This window comes from Syngnathus typhle, linkage group LG9, assembly GCF_033458585.1.
Source record: "Syngnathus typhle isolate RoL2023-S1 ecotype Sweden linkage group LG9, RoL_Styp_1.0, whole genome shotgun sequence".
Lineage (NCBI taxonomy): Eukaryota > Metazoa > Chordata > Actinopteri > Syngnathiformes > Syngnathidae > Syngnathus > Syngnathus typhle.
In genome coordinates, this window is record NC_083746.1 from 3,665,106 (window position 1) to 3,681,294 (window position 16,189).

Genomic DNA, 16,189 nt, shown 5'->3' on the forward strand with positions numbered 1-16,189 from the left:
GGGAAGCTGCTTCCCTTGTGGCCACTGCTGTGAAGTGATATTCAGAGCCACTAATGTCTTTATTTTAGTCAGTTTCTACTTCCTGTGTTTTTCATTCCTGTTGGCTTGAGTCGCCTCTGTTAATTTGTATTGCCCAACTTCGTGCAAACTAATGATTTTGACATGGCTCTTCTGCAACTATTCTGGTTCGACGTCCATTTTATTGTGCTTTTTCACCAAGCCGACCACTGAATAACTTTTCCTTTAGCTTCCACATGCTTGTCACTTGCTTTGACACCTGTGCTCGATGTCAGCCACCTCTCCATCTATCCAGCCTCCCATCTTCTAATTGCACCCCAACACCCATGCACCCCTTTATTGAGCCCACCCAAGCCCATTTATCATGTCTTTCTTCCCCTCCGCCCAGCCATTCTACTCTGACAGGAAAACGCAAGGCTCTCACTATCTGAACTGAAACAGGAGGAATATTAAATGCTTAGCCCTCATTGTACCACGGCAAGCATCTCTATCATCCCCTGGCGTACCCAATAACAATGCTTCACTACTTCCATGCACGCTGTGTGTACATGCAGATGAGTCTTGACGCCTTTACCTTAACGAATGCTCCCAAGGGGAGGAGCCACTGCGAGATGGGAAAAGCCCGTGAGGGAAACTGAGATGCATGCACTCGCTGAAATGCAGTGTAATAAAAGCAGCCATTAGGCGGAATTGTTCCAGTGTATTATCCAAGGCTGGTAACACACAAACACACCATGGAATATGATTTATAGTCATGTCTTTTTTTATTCATTTTTTCCATTCATAGATTAGAACTAATTTCCATCTATAAAAATCGTTATCACTTAATGATTAGAAAACAAACATACCGTTGACAAAACAATAAAATGGAAATAATTTTTTAAAATGAATACATTGATGTAAAAGACCTTAGTACACTTTTAGACACAATTTGGGGATTTTATAATAATAATAATCCATCCATTTTCTATATCGAATCGAACCCGCACCCTCCTAACTGTGAGGCGGACATGCAAACCAGTGCACCACCATGCCGCCCTTAATAATAATAATAATAATAATAATAATAATAATAATAATTAATTTAGCTAATCTTTTTAAAGTCCATTTTTCCCTCCACATACTCATAGGTGGATGTCATTATGATTGCATTGACATGATTTGGATAACAATATGGAAAATTACTGCATGTTGTTTCTTTAAACTTAAATGCACAAAAAGAAACAAAAACATATTTTCCCAGTATAATCACTAGGATTAGTGACTTTGCAGGTTCTTTAAAATAAACATTTTTGAAACGCCCAAGGATGCCCTGCCTGAGGCCGTTGGCTCTCTGCAGGAAGAAGGGCGGCCAACCGGGGTTGGATTCGTCAGACCCCCTCGATTCTTCGTCGGGGGGCCCCCCTGTGTAATTCGACGCATGCTGTTGAAGCTTAGACTATATTGTCTACACTGTGTGTGTATATGTGTGTGCGCTTCTAAAGCCTCCACCCACCGGTCCAGCCTACATTTGAGCGGATCATGTGATGCGGGGTTAAGTCATTTGCAAGTACAACACAACTCTGTGCAGCGCTCCCCATTCATTTCCTGAGAGCTGCCTGCCTGTGTGCAGCAGCTGAGGCAGAAGGGGAGGGAGCTGCGCGTACACTCACACATTCACACACGCACAAACACACATGCACACACACTCTCACACACGTCCATACTCACGATAGCAGAGGAGACGAGGAGAGGGAGAGGAGACCGTGGAAAGGAAAACAGTCTCCACGGCTCTGAAGCTTCTGACACAAGGTCTGTGTGCACTTTACCATTTTACCTCTTCTCTTCCTTCCTCTTTGAGCTGCCGTTGTTGTGATTGTTGTTGTGCGCTTCATTTGTCTTATGCGTGTGCATGGCTTCAGCTGTCATTGCCCAAGGAGAGATGACAGCTCACCTTATGTGTCACCGCGACACCGCACGTTTCGAATGTGAAGTTTAAATTCAGCCTTTTTGCGAGGTGACTTTTAAAGCTGCGCCAAACTTGCGTTGAAGCACAGTGGAAAAGTTTGCCCCCTTCTCAGAAAGAGTTCTGTGCCCAGTGTGTATGTGTGTGAGCTTGTGTGTGAGCTTGTGTGTGTCCTTGCATGTGTTTGTGCTTGTGTGTGTGCTTGTGTGTGTTGTTTGCCTACCCGAGCCTGCTGTGTGGCAGCTTAGAGACGGCGACTGTTAGCAACGGGTTAAACATTAGGGCGGCTCGGGTAGCGGGAGGAAGGACACGCGGGGTGGGGGGGTAAGGGAGGGGGACTGTTGCAGGGCTGGGTGTCTTGGATGTCATCGGCAGTGTAGGGTAATAGTCATTGGTATTGATGGGGAGCTGTCAGGGTGGCCAGTAGAGGGAGAGGACATGAGAGGGGGGACACCATCATTGGGCCAAAGGGGCGGGGTGGGGGGTGTAGCCCTTGGCTGTTATTTTCAATTACAGTGGGGGGTGGGATGAAGGTGGTCAGATCTGACAGCAAAGGCATTTGTAAACGTAGTGAGGGCAGGCAGGGGGGAGTGAGGGGGGGAGGCGATGGGGCGTTGGTGGGCGGGCGAAAGGTGGGAGGGTGGCCTCTGCTCTGGGGTTTGATGTGGAAACCGAGCGCTGACCTCTGTGACTTTATCCCGACGTTTGCAGAGAGAGGCCCTCGCCGTGACTGTAACTGTGTGACAGCTGCGTGTGTGTGCGCGTGTGTGTGTGCGGATGAGACCCCCTGCAGATCACTTGATGTTCAACGAATTAGTGTCCAATTGAACTCTTACTTCAATACATTTTCATATTAAGGGCGACGGGATCCGCTCTTGGAGGTCTGTTAGGGTCGCTCACAGGCCATAACATTTGGCACAACAGCCAAATACAACAGAGAAAGAAAAAAAGTCCGTCGTAACAAATATTGTAATGCTCCATCATAACAGAAGGAACGTGCGGGGACATAGCTGACCAGATTTTTTTTTTTTATAAATCACCAGATGTGTAGTAGTTCCGTTCCTATGGTAGTGACACAATTCAAATGTGTACAGCACGTAAGTCAGAAGATACTTTTACCGATGATCGTGCTGTTTTCAGTCATAACAACAATAAATATTTGTATGAGTTTTCGACCACAAAAAAAACAGTAGCCTATGGCGATAGCTGACCGTGTCTTCTTAATTAAGACATGTACTTAAAACGCTGCGCAGACTAATAAACCCTTTTGTATCCCAAAAACCTTGTGAATCTGTATCGGACTAAACCAAAGACCTTGAGCAAAATCAAAGGCGAGATGTTGTCTGTATCTTCTACTATGCGAGGAGACTGAACCCCGAGGCTGAAAGCAGTTTTCCGTTAAACTGTTTTGTTCTTCATCGCAAAGTTGGTGTTGACATCATCTAATCATCTGATTGCATGATCAGGCATTGCAAGGTTCTGATGAGGCAAATACGGATAAATGATGGAAGCTGTTACGGCTCTGATGTGAGAGTTTTTTTGAGATCCTTGTGTGAACCTTTATTTTGTAACTATTTTTACTATATTAAATAAAGGTTTTGGGGAAAATGCTGTCGCCATTATTAAACCTTCATTAACTCTCCTGGTAATGTTCAAAAGTACAATTTTATCATTCTTAACTGTTCATAACTGCAAAAATAAGACTTAACGCAAAGCACACAGTGCTTTGGCGCACTTTTTTTTTTTCTTCACAAAAACAACAAAATAACGTCCCTTATCTTAGATAACAAGATGTATGGCGATGCTGGTGTCTGCGCTCTTTGCATATTTGCTAACAGCCCTTTGGAATTGTTTTTGAAATATGCTCAAGATTGTACAACATGCTGATGATAGCAGTTAAAGTCTGATGAGTTGTGCGACCAAATTCTGATCTGTAGTCTGCAGAGTGGTGTAGAACTGCACTGCACCATACAGACAGCTGTCTTTAATATTTGAGTTATCCTAGCCTACTATTAGTTGCACTGCAGTTTGACACCAAGTAGCGATTTGTCTAGCGGCGATTCGATGTGCTCCCGTCAGCTGAGCCACGACACACGTGCTATTTCCTCTCTATGTGAGCCTTAAGATTCTCAGAAAAGCAGCGACGGTGACCCACAAAGGTGCAAAGGTGAAGGTCAGTTCAAGAATAAAGTGATTGTGCATTCACTGACTAAATACTCTGAAGTGTTTTTGGATGTCAATGAAGAAAGGTGACACCATCATAGTCTAGTTTAGCCCAAAAACTTCTGGTATGTTGTAGTGGTTGCTGCCGACTGTACTGCTTCACGTAGTAAACCTTGTGACAGTTCCAGTTGTAATCCCCCCCCCCCCCCCCCCCCCGACTGCCTTTACGGTCACTCCAATTGTGGCTCACCCCCCCACCCCTTATACCGTACACAGGCTTACGATTGCAATCAGCTCAGGTGGCGGTTCTGATGGTGGTGGGGGACTCAATTAAAAAGGCAATCACCAATGGATAGACTCTATCTGTCTATCAACACTCGTCTGCCCGGGACATTTAATCAGCCACCGCTAAAAGGCATCTCCTTGTCTGACACACAAATTGGTTGCCTGCTGACAGACACAGTCCGTCAGGAAGTTCTGTCCTCTCGGTTCAAAATGCCTAGCATTAGCCTTAATCAGCCGGGTTAACTGCTGCTGTATTGACAAACCGCTGGATGATTGTTCCGCTTTGGGGTCTATTGAGTTTATAGACATTGATTAGCAGAGAGACTGCAGCTCTCGGTATGACTTCAAGCCAAAGGCGAGTGATGTCGACTTGAGGACATGAGCTTTACATCTGTAATTCTGACGTGCATATGTGTGGGACATCAGTAGAAATGTTGACCCCATAGGGTGCAACCTCTAAAACGGCTGTACAACTTACGAAATTTGGAATTTAAGCTAAATGTTGAGGAAACATTAAAAAAAAAAAAACAGTTGAAGATGTCAGTTTACTTAACAAACCTTTTGTGGCTCTAAAATTGTTGTACAAATTAATTTGTGACCAATATTCCAAAAGAAAGGCCAGCCTTGCAATTGTGTGTTTAAAGAAGAGCAACAGAGAGAACACACAAAGTAAAGTAAGCAGACTTTTAAAATTATACTCCCAGCCTCATTTTTGTGTCATGACATGTTTGAATGAGCTTAAACTGTTAGCATTACCTATTATCAATGCAAGTCATTGTCTGTAGTCATTGTCAATTGTTCTCAATACTCTGATAGTGTTTTCGTTTAACAGTGGTTAATATTATCGTAAAATGGCAACCTTTAAACTGATTTTCTTCTAATGGAAAAAATGGAAATTCGATCAGCGCCCTGAATTGCTTGACCAAATTTTGTTAATGGTTGTCGAAGAAAAGTCTAAACAAATCAACCTGGAGTCCCTCAAAAAAGCTAAGTCCTTTCGTTTTCCTCATTTGTGGTGTTCTGAAACTTGTGGTTGCTGGAATTCAACAAAATTGATGTGGAAGGGAGAAGAAGTTTGGGCATTTTCCTATGTTGACTCCAACAGATAAATAAATAACAGTTCACACTGTCAGAAACAGTACATGCTAATCATTGTGTATCTTTCAGTGTTTTCCTGTAACTTTCCGTAACTTTGAGCTTCCAACCTATATCGAAGCCATTTTATACCAAGAGAAACATTTCTTTTCTGAGAATGTACCAACCCAGCTTCCCTGTGCTGTGACTTCACCCTTTCAGATGGTGACAAAATGTTCCCTCCTCCTTCTTTGTGTTTTCCTCTTGTGGATTCAACCTTCGACCCCAGTGTCCAGCCCGTGTTTGTTGACCAAAATCGAGTTAAGGGTGCGCACGGAGCGATCGCAGCATGTGACTTTTGTCGGCCGAGCACGGAAAGTGTTGTGCAACAGCCTTGCGAAGCTGCGGCAGATAGTCTAAACACTGAGCTGTCCCTCAACTAAAAAAAATAAAAAACTTGCATTGTAACCAGGGGGGTTACAGCTTGTCAATGGAAACTTCTCGTCTTGAAGTATTTCACCGAAACATATTATCAGCACGCTGACCTTTAAACACAGCTGAGGAAGACTCTGATTGTGCCTTAATCGCCACTCAATGAGCCAAGATCTCTTTGCAAAAAAAACAACAACCTTGTTTCTGTTGTCACACCCTTACGGGAAGCCACTGGCTTAGGAACGCTTTACTCCCGTCATCTGATTTAAGGTTGCTTTCACATGTTTCCATGGCGAGGATGGAAAAGCATGCCAATGTAGGGCCTGACTATCTGTGGCCACGATTCTCACTGTCTGGCCAAATATGGGTTGCTAAGAAGACTACAATGACCTCCTGCTTTTAACCGTTAATGTGCTGATTTAATTTGATCTCAGAGTTGGGCGGGTGTAAAGATACTGCCAGTGTGGCACTCTGAGTCAACTTGTAAGGGGAGGAAATTATGTCAACAACATGTGGAATCCATTTAGCTAGCGCTGGCATTCCACAAGGTCTTTGGCGTCAACACAAACGACTTCCCGCCACAGACCGTGACTCCCCGGGTGCGAACGGCTTCCACCAGGTATGAGCTTGGCACGACATGCTCTCAAAGGATGACAAATTAATAAATTAATCTGAAAAATAATGAAGCGCTTGATGGTCACTGGGTGACTAATTGAAGTAAACACAGCGAGGCTTTTATTGAGTGATGCTAAAAAGCTGGAGTGGGTAAAAAAAAAAAAAAGGGAAAAACTGCACAGTTGACGCTTCGGAGTGTCGTTAAAAATGTTCTAATTAGGGCGCATGTACGAAAAATATTAGCAGCTCTGCCTTTGCATGAGATCGGCGCACGTGAAAGGATTAAATGAAAGTCCGAGATGGCAATTTGTGTTTGCGAGGCTAGTTTTAAATTGCACAGGTTGTAAATTTGTTGATTATCCATGAAACACAAATTAACATATCTCTGCTGCACAAACCTGACTGTGTAAAAAAATCCCTCTTGTTGCGTTCCATCCATCATATTATTGGAATAACTGAAATGACTGGATCTTTTTCATATTACAACAGTGATTATTAGACACATGGATTATGCGTTATCTCACATGAGTGGTGTGGCAGGTTGAGTCAGACAGTGAACCATAATTGATGACTGAATCTCTGGAAATTGAGGCAGATGCGACAATGCATTTTGCGACGTTCTTGATTAGCTTTCTGTTATGCCACCTCAAGACTGGTAGAAACCAAAAATTGGTATAATTCTTGACCTGGAATTACTTGATGTGAAGTACCGTAAATTCTCTTATATACCGTATTGGCCCGAATATAAGACGACCCCGATTATAAGACGACCCCTTCTTTTTCAAGACTCCTTTGCCTAGACCCCGAATGTAACCTCCCCTTTTTCAGTTTTATTTCGCACGTGTGTATAATGCATTCCCCGAAAATCAAATTTTAAAAGTATTTTTGTTCTATTTACCCTTGTATAATATGGTACCCTGATTTGCCGGTATCCTTTATCATCTCTATTAGGCAATGTTGGTGTTGCCCGTAAAACTAAAGGGTTTCGATGCGAGTTGCTGACCGACATTCCTGGAAACGAGTCAGTGCATCAATGTCTCGACATGGCAAACATGTAGTAAAACATCTCGGCCGGTCTTTAGAGAGCGTGCGAGTGCACGTGTGATATGATGCACTCAGTGGGCAAGCCATTATGGATATTGTATGTACATACGGCATATCCAGGGTCAGAAGGGTTGGGGTGAGGGAAGGGACACTTGCTGATGCACATTAAGACATACTGTATAATACATGTTAGAGCACCAGCGTACACATGCAACACACAGCCTGGAGGGATAAAAGGCTACCGAGAGAAACCCCCATTAGGGCAGGAGTGAATTTAAGCGGCATTCCATATAAAGCAAGGGAGTTATGTGGGTGGTGGTTGGGAGGCATGCAGGTTATTGTGAGCATGCTGGTACTCCCAAATGCACCTCCGAGTAAGGGCACCAGATAAGAAATATTTCATTTTGACTTGGAGCTTAAAAAGAACAATAACGTATCTTAGGGATCACTCATAAAGCATTTCCTGTCATTGCTGCCAATTCATTGCGCTGAATTTAACAAATTAGATTATTAGGGAACAACATGTTATTAGAGACCAGAAATGCAGATTATCACTTTGGATCATCTTTTAGAGACATCCGACAATTAGGCCTATGTAAGGTTGCAGAGTTTGATCGGAATGGAGTAAAAATGCTCAAATGTGACACGATTATCGATATGTGTTTCCTGACATGCTAAAATTAGTTTTACCGGTTATTTATCGTTTAAACAATCAGCATGCCGGAGAACTCAGAGAAAATAAATTTGTTCCAAAAGTCAAAAGTGAACTTTCATCAGATGTTTTCACTAGTCACATTTTGTCACTGACAGCGATTTGGCGCTGCTTTGTCTTCTTGAGATGATAAGTCGTCGCAATGTGTTCCCCTTCTTGATCTCCCTGGAGCTAGCTGGCTCCATTCTCTGTGGGCACATCACCTCCCTACATGAAACTATGGCGAGAAGATTTGTCCCTTTTTTTTACAGGGGTTGTGACCATTTGTCCACACTCATGCCCTCCTACCTGTTTTTTTTACTCTGGGCTGTTATGGCCGGGTGGGGATTCAATCATTCCAGTGGAGTATTTAACTTCTTTCTCATGGTTTCATCAAAAGTGATTGTCAATTGTGAACAAAAGTGTCTGGAACTCTGTCACAAATCGCTTTGACTTGTCAGCCTCGAGTAACGCCACCTCACGTTAGAGCTGTCACGGTCGTAGCTTGTATAGTCGCTGTTCCTCTGCAGCATTTTTGAGGCGCATGATGCAAGAGGATGTCACACTCTTCTCTGGAGCAGGAGCAATGTGAGTGTGAATTAGCGCACACTGTGGGTGGCTGTAGGTGGCAGCTCGTGTGCTGAATGGGCTTCTATTCTTCTGCTTTCATGAGCGAGACGGTTGCGTGGATTTATGCGCGAGTGTGTCTCGAAGCCAAAGATAGGTGGGTGTAGGCAAAGGTCACAAACAAGGTGTGTTTGCTTGAGTTGGTGTTCCTGCACAGTAGCCAGACTAGAGCAGCAGCCATTTGATCACGTTGAGCAATGTGTGGCTTAGGTATACAATGACGCTGCCTATTCTTGCTCGTTTTGTTCTCGTCGCCATAACCGTTGCACATTATAGAATCCACTAGTATACCAGCAATTCTAATCTATACACATTTTTATTTTATTTTATTTTATTTTATTTTATTTTATTTTATTTTATTTTATTTTATTTTATGTTATTTTATGTTATTTTATGTTATTTTATTTTATTTTATTTTATTTTATTTTATTTTATTTTATTTTATTTTATTTTATTTTATTTTATTTTATTTTATTTTATTTTATTTTATTTTATTTTATTTTATTTTATTTTATTTTATTTTATTTTATTTTATTTTATTTTATTTTATTTTATTTTATTTTATTTTATTTTATTTTATTTTATTCCACTCAGGAAGGGAGCCTGACAGGCAGATGGAAGCGCAGACAAAACCAAACAGCCCCTTAAAGTTTTTTCGAGTTTTATTTGTCAGACCGAGCAGCCTCTCAAGGGAACGATGTGGTTTTTGTAGAGGTCGAGAACTTTTGCAGAGACAAGAAACCCTGAAGATTTATGAATGATTTCCCCCCCTGGCGTATTTAGACATGGCTGATGAAATGAAATGCAGGTGCTTTTTTTATTCCTATGTTCGTTTTATTTCTGTAGCCAATTCAGCGAAATGTTCCGACACATGGTTTTCATATGCTCACGGATCACAACAGTTCCATTTCTAGTATTTTGATGAGCTCCATGGCCTAACTTTGGTCTTTCAGCACTACTTTCAATTTTACTCCACTGCAAACCTCAAAGGCAATTATACGGATAATTGATCGTCTCTGAAAACAATTGAGGGAAAAACATCGTAGTGCGCTAATTGGTTGCAATGAGCTTAGACCTTGTTTATTCGCTCAGCGTTATCCTGCTCAATATAACCATGACATGGAAGCAGGAGTTTAGAACTGACACGAAGAGATGTTTACAATGTGTTAGATGGAATAATTGTTCATTTCCACCTTAGGCAGTCAAGGATATTTGTAGCTTCATTACTGTTCTAAAGGCAGATTTTAAAAAATGTATTATATTCTCAGTAGACTTACCTAATGAAGTGTGTATTGATTGGTTAGTTGTAAGTCACAACATTTGAAGCCCAGAAGACACCCTTCTGAAAAGCGAAATTATAATTTGGTTGTTTTGCCTCTAATGAAATTCCACGCTTTAGTGTTTGCCAGATGGGAAGGGAAGCAGCGATACGCCCCAAGCTAATTATTATCTCTATCGTGGGGGGGGACTTCCGTCGAAGTGGTCTTTTATCACCTGATAGTGCGGCGCTTGCATGGTTCCGATCAACTCACCCGTATTCATTCTTTTGCATTGCCGTGTTATTTTGACATTTTGCGTTTGTTTGTCAAAGCGGTCAACTTCAGCTGCATCCGGTAACTTCACTTCCCCCTCCACCCTCCCTCACATTAGTGACACAGGATCCCCCCCCTGACAGAAATAGCCATGAATCAAGGCCAATACAGCAGAATATGGGAACTTCCAAGGGGCTTGTGCATATGTTGATCTGTATCAACTACAAATGGACACAGTTTCCTCCAAGGTGCTCAGTAATGCGTGTTCTTCCATCATTTTAGTTGAATTGTATATCCAAAAAGATTATTATGAGTTGATAACTGAGTTTGTTTTCCACGTTAACAAAGAGTAAATTAAGAGACCATGAATATCTCAGGGGGCTGCAAAATAACAAAATGCGTTTACAAAAGAAATCTTTGGAAAATGCTGATAAATAATCATTATATGTTCCCAGAAAAAAAAAAAAAAAAAGACCTTCAAGAGTGTCAAATTTTACAATGTTAGACTGCTTTCAGTTTGGTAACATTGGTCTTGTCTGTCTGTTGTGTGTCAATGATCTTCTCTCTTTGTGACCAAGCTAACGCCTGCAAGTCATACCCATGAGCATGTGAGTCTGGCACATTCTTGCCTGGTGGTTAAGTAAAATGATCCTGCATTGTGTTTTTCTCTTGAGTCTTGTCAAGAGAAACAATAGGTCAAACTTGTTCTCGCAAGCATTTATTCAAAAGCCATACAGCGTATTATGTGAATAACATTTTGGTTCCTTCAAAAGGGTTTTATGTCACACTAAATAGATATACAATATAATTAGACAAAGTTTTGCCCATATTTGTATTATTGTGAACCCTTTTTACCTGTGGGCGTTCATGTGTTGAATTTGTAAGCTGTAAATTTGCAATCAATTGGAAAAAAAAGAGCAAAATAAGGCTTATGAAATGGAAATTGTGAAATCATTCACTGAGCTCTATCATTTTTTATTAAATAATAATAATTTAAAGAAGTTATTTTGTCCATCTCTGTAATAAACGCCAGATTTTTATTTAATAATAGGCCAGCGTTTGTTTTTCAGGGTTGAAAAGTCAATTTAAATCAACTTTTCAAGGGATGTTTGCCTGATTAGCATGAACACTGGTGTGTTTTGTGAGGTTTGTCAATTATAAGGATAGCGTTTAAAATCAATGCTGGTTTTACCCTACCAATAAGGAACTAAATTAGTCTTGAAATTGTAGTGGATGAAAAGATAAAATAAGGATACCAGACTGAGCTTTGAACTTGAAAATATCAAGCATTATGCTTTGGGTGTCATTCAAAAAAAGGGAAAAGAGAAAGAAGGAAAAACAATGATGTTTGAAGATCAGTTGCAATCGGGATTGCTAAACTGAGCAAACGCAATGATCTGAACCACCTTGCATACACGCAAAGGGTTGAAGGTTAAAGTAGATTTGATCACATCGTCCCTTTGTTTGCTTCCGTGCACTTCCTTTTGACCCGGCTACTGTAATGGACTCCAACTCGAGCCCTGAAACACATGAAGGCGCCATCATCCAGTCAAACGGTGCTTTATTGCCTTCATCATTAGCCTCCATTGTGTCTAAATCACTAAATCAAGCAGATTTCCAAGTGTTGCCGAACAGAACTAGTGTAGGAGTGAGCTGCTAGGCCCATTATGACTGTGTCACATTCAGGGGGGTGTCCACAGGAAATCATTTGGGCTCTTTTTAGATGTTTGCACCAATCCAAATAGGAAGCTTTTTAACATCTCATTCTCCCCACTCGCTCTCTGCTATGGTGGAGGACCCAGTGGAAGGCAGAGGGGAGGGGAGGGTCTGTTGGCATTCTTGCACTGTGTGCTTTGCGCTCGACCGGGCCTTGGCTGTGGTCCATATCCCCTCTCTACCCTCTCTGGCTTTTCTGCCTCCCTCCTTTTCCTCCTCCCTGTGCTGCTCAACCATCTCACCCTCGAGCTCGCCTCTTCCATCTCGCTATCAACTCCCTTTATGTACCCCAGATAATTCATTGGCCACTTCCTTGCCTCATCACTCCTCTTGACCTCCCTTGCATGAAGGGCCAATGGCAGCAGGTCCGGCCTCTGCGACACAGATGTAGCCGGCCGCCCCGGGGCACTCGACATGGAAACAAAGCATGATGGAGGCTGGGTGGCACAGTCTGTTTCGGACTAGGAGATGCGCATGGAAGGAAAGGGCAGGCAAAGTGGCAATTTATTACATCTGCTTCAATAAATTGATTCAAGCTTAACTTTCACCTGAAGAAATAGTCTTGTGCTAGCCAGGAGATAATCCGGATGGGTTCTTTCACCCGCTCGTGTTGAGATAACACAGAAGGGTGTGCAACCGACACACACACGTCTGGTCTTTTCTGCTTATCAAAGCAATCAGACGAAGCTTAGAGCAAATCTGCTGTTCATTTTATCCAAAGTGTTCTCTGTAAACCAGTATCACATGGATGCTAAAGCTAACAATGCCACGAACCAGACAGAAAAGTCTTGTTGGCTTTTAGGGCGATAGTTTGTCTTCAGACGACCACAGCTTTCACCTTCGATATTCAGTTCATGATGTCATGTTCCTGCCGCGATTGGGTCGCAGTCGAGACCGTACTTTGCCAATCGCCCGACGTTAGGGTCCAGGCCGCTTACAAACTTGAATGACGATGAATGGGTAGTTGTGTGATTGGCCTCCTCTGTAGAAAACATCAACAAGACAGAAGTGGGGGAAAAGTCAATCCAGAAATGTCCCACTTTCAGAGGAGGTATTGGTAGTAATCACACAAAGCTGGAATTTGTTCGCCTTCTTTCTGTGGTCCTGTTGTGTACAAACCACTCAAAATTAGGGCAACACGGTTGACTGGATTTTCATGGCAGCTGAGCTAGTATGAGAGTTGTTACAGTTTCATTTGACGCTCACTTCTGCCGCACCGTTGTTGTTGACACTGGAATGGGTGTCATCTAATAATCTGATGCTGTGTTGTTATGTGACTGCACACTGCAATACCTCGCTTCGCTAGTGTAAAAGGAAAAGGAGAATAAATGCTGGGTGGGATTCTGGTTACGGGAACATTGTAGGTTACCGTATCCGCACGTTAATCAAGTCACCGGTCAATGTGAGGTTTGAGCTAAACCAGGGGTGTCAAATTCATTTTTTTCACGGGCCCCATTTTAGTCATAGCTTCTTTCCGAGGGCCATTATGACTGTCAACCCAAATAAATGTATGAGCACCTCATATTATATACAGTAAAAGCTTCAAAACAAATTGACAAATAACTCGTTTTCAAATCAGACGAGTAAAAAACTGATCAAATCTAAAAAAAAAAGATATTAAAAGTGAAGACAATTTGGAATTCTAGTAATGACACACAAATTTGATGCACAATTTGTCTTCGCCGGCCACATAAAATGATGTGGCGGGCCGTATCTGGCCCCCGGGCCTTGAGTTTGACACCTTGAAACCAATAGTTCTACCCTGATCGTAATCCTTCATCCATTAAATTTTTTTTCCCATCCTCTTCAGAACCAAGACTTTGTAAAAACCCTTTCTCGATGACTGGTGTACTGTATGTGGTTTTAGAGTTGTTGTTTTTCCTTTTTTTTTTTTTAAAGTATTTTTGCCTGCTAAAACTTCAGTCAACTTTTTCTCAAGGGATTTAGCTTGTTGGAAGCAGAAATGAAATGCCTCAACACTCCACTGACTTGGCCCCCTCACTGCGTCTGACTCCCCCACACACCTGGGATGGCCATTTTATTTCAGAGCGCAGCAAATGGAAAGGTGATCTTAATCTACCTTGCACCACCGCCCCCACACCACATCCCCCACCCATCCGCTATCTCGCACACACAGAGCGCATTGCTGATGGACAGACAGCAGTTCATGGTCGCTCGCGCGGCGAATTCCCTGACAAAACCTCTCGAATGCATCGTTTGACGACTTTAAGCAAAGGAACGACTTCGCCGGACCTGCGGCGGAGCAGTCGGTCAAAGTATTTCGACCTGACCCCCCTCCATTAGCTCGTTACTCGGCGTGAGGCCTCCCTCGCCGTTGTTTGCACTTTGGTCATTGCTGTCGCAAGCAGCGGCGTGCACTGGCCATTGATTTCCCATGAATGGCTCGCTGCAGGCCAGTTCATTATGAGGGTATACACACAGCGCTGGATTAGCGAGACTACAGATGGATAGAGTGGCTCTTTCCTGTCTTACCTTGCATTTTCATTCATTGGCTGACATGAATACATTAAAAGAGCTCATCTTTTGCGATGCCGTTATTATCAGAGAAAACGAGCCATTTAGTTTTTTTGCTGCCACGCTCCCTTTGCTTATTCTCTTCAACACATGGCTCAAGGCAGGACTCTGGCTGCTGCTCCACCCGCTCAAACAGTTACCATGGCAACGCTATCTGGGCCTACCAAGACCCGAAGCCGAAGGACATGCTGGACAACAATACAATAGCAGCACAGCCAGGGTACCTGAGGGACTTAGACCTGAGAGGGAGGTATATATGTGTGTGTGTGGGTGTGTGGGGAGGGGATTGGAAGTGGAGGCTGCAGATTGAGAAGGAGTAAATCCTCCCTCCCCTCTATCGCGCTACCTCCATCGCACACATACACCCGCAGGATTATCCTTGCGCTGGAGAAGTAGTGGACGGTAGCTAGCATTTAATCGGCCCTTTGTTTCTGGCTAAATTAATGGTTTCAGTTGCCCGAAAAGGGTGCCTTACTATCTCTTGCCACAGAGAATTTGGACTCAGATCATTTTGGTCAGATCTGGTGGACCTGTTCATTGGTGAAACACTTCTTCATACAATTCGTTTAGGTGCGGCTTCCTGCGGACGGTTCGGCTATTTGCTTCCGTTCATTGATTAGACATCCCAGTGTAACTAGTTCATGAATGGAATGAGGACAAAACACTTCAAATGAGTTCTTAGACAAAAGGGAACGAGCCTCGCTGATACCTGTCTACAGATTCTGTGGTGGAGACGTATTCGAGACCTCAGGATTTACTGTTAATTCTACCAAAAGCAAACCAAATCCAACTAGACTGGCAAAGTTTTATAAATAAATGGTACCAAAGCCCAATATATTTATTTACCTTGGGGCATTATTCATGGAGTTTCTCCGCAATTGTAAATATTTACTGGGAAGACATGCAAAATACTATCATGTTCATCTTAAATAATGGTCCCATTCAATAAGGTTAGGAAAGTATCAAAGAGGAAGGATTGATTGTGTTTATTTGTCCACCTCTTGAGTCAATACAAAGGCGGACTTGACGGAGTAACGGATATGATGGAGTAACAGCGTTACCACGTGGAAGTGACTTGCCATGTTTGTATTATACAATTCTGTTAGAATAATAAGAGGGCTTGCTACCTAAGGTCGTCTCCGGCTGAGGGGGATGTGGAATATACGTTTTGTTATCGGCTTCATTGCTTTTACAGCAGCACCATTTACAGGCCTCCAGACAGAGGCTGAGTGCTCACTCTGGGGGCGGCAGAACGTTTGCTTGCACATGTCTGTTTGTTTGCTGTGCATTTGCAGCATTTTTTTTTTTTTTGCCTGAATGACATGTGGAACCGTGACCTAGCGATGGTGTCGCAACAACTGTTGAGTAACTACTTATACAAGCCTGTTATTGTTCATCATTGAAAGACGAATAGGCCTGCGGCAGCCCATCAGGCAGCCCAATGTCTTTATTAAAACAGCATAATGACTCAGCTCATACTAATTCATGTCTGTGTTTGATCAGTGCCAGAAT

General features: G+C 42.7%; 1 protein-coding gene across 1 annotated transcript in view; it reads left to right on the forward strand.

The window, feature by feature from the left end:
- The first annotated feature begins 1,556 nt into the window (after positions 1 to 1,556).
- The window catches only part of klf12b (Kruppel like factor 12b), a 35,484-nt gene continuing 20,851 nt past the window's right edge, over positions 1,557 to 16,189 (forward strand). The window contains exon 1 of the mRNA XM_061287128.1: positions 1,557 to 1,809. The gene's annotated coding sequence lies outside the window, so the exon portion shown is untranslated. The remainder of the gene's footprint in view (positions 1,810 to 16,189) is intronic.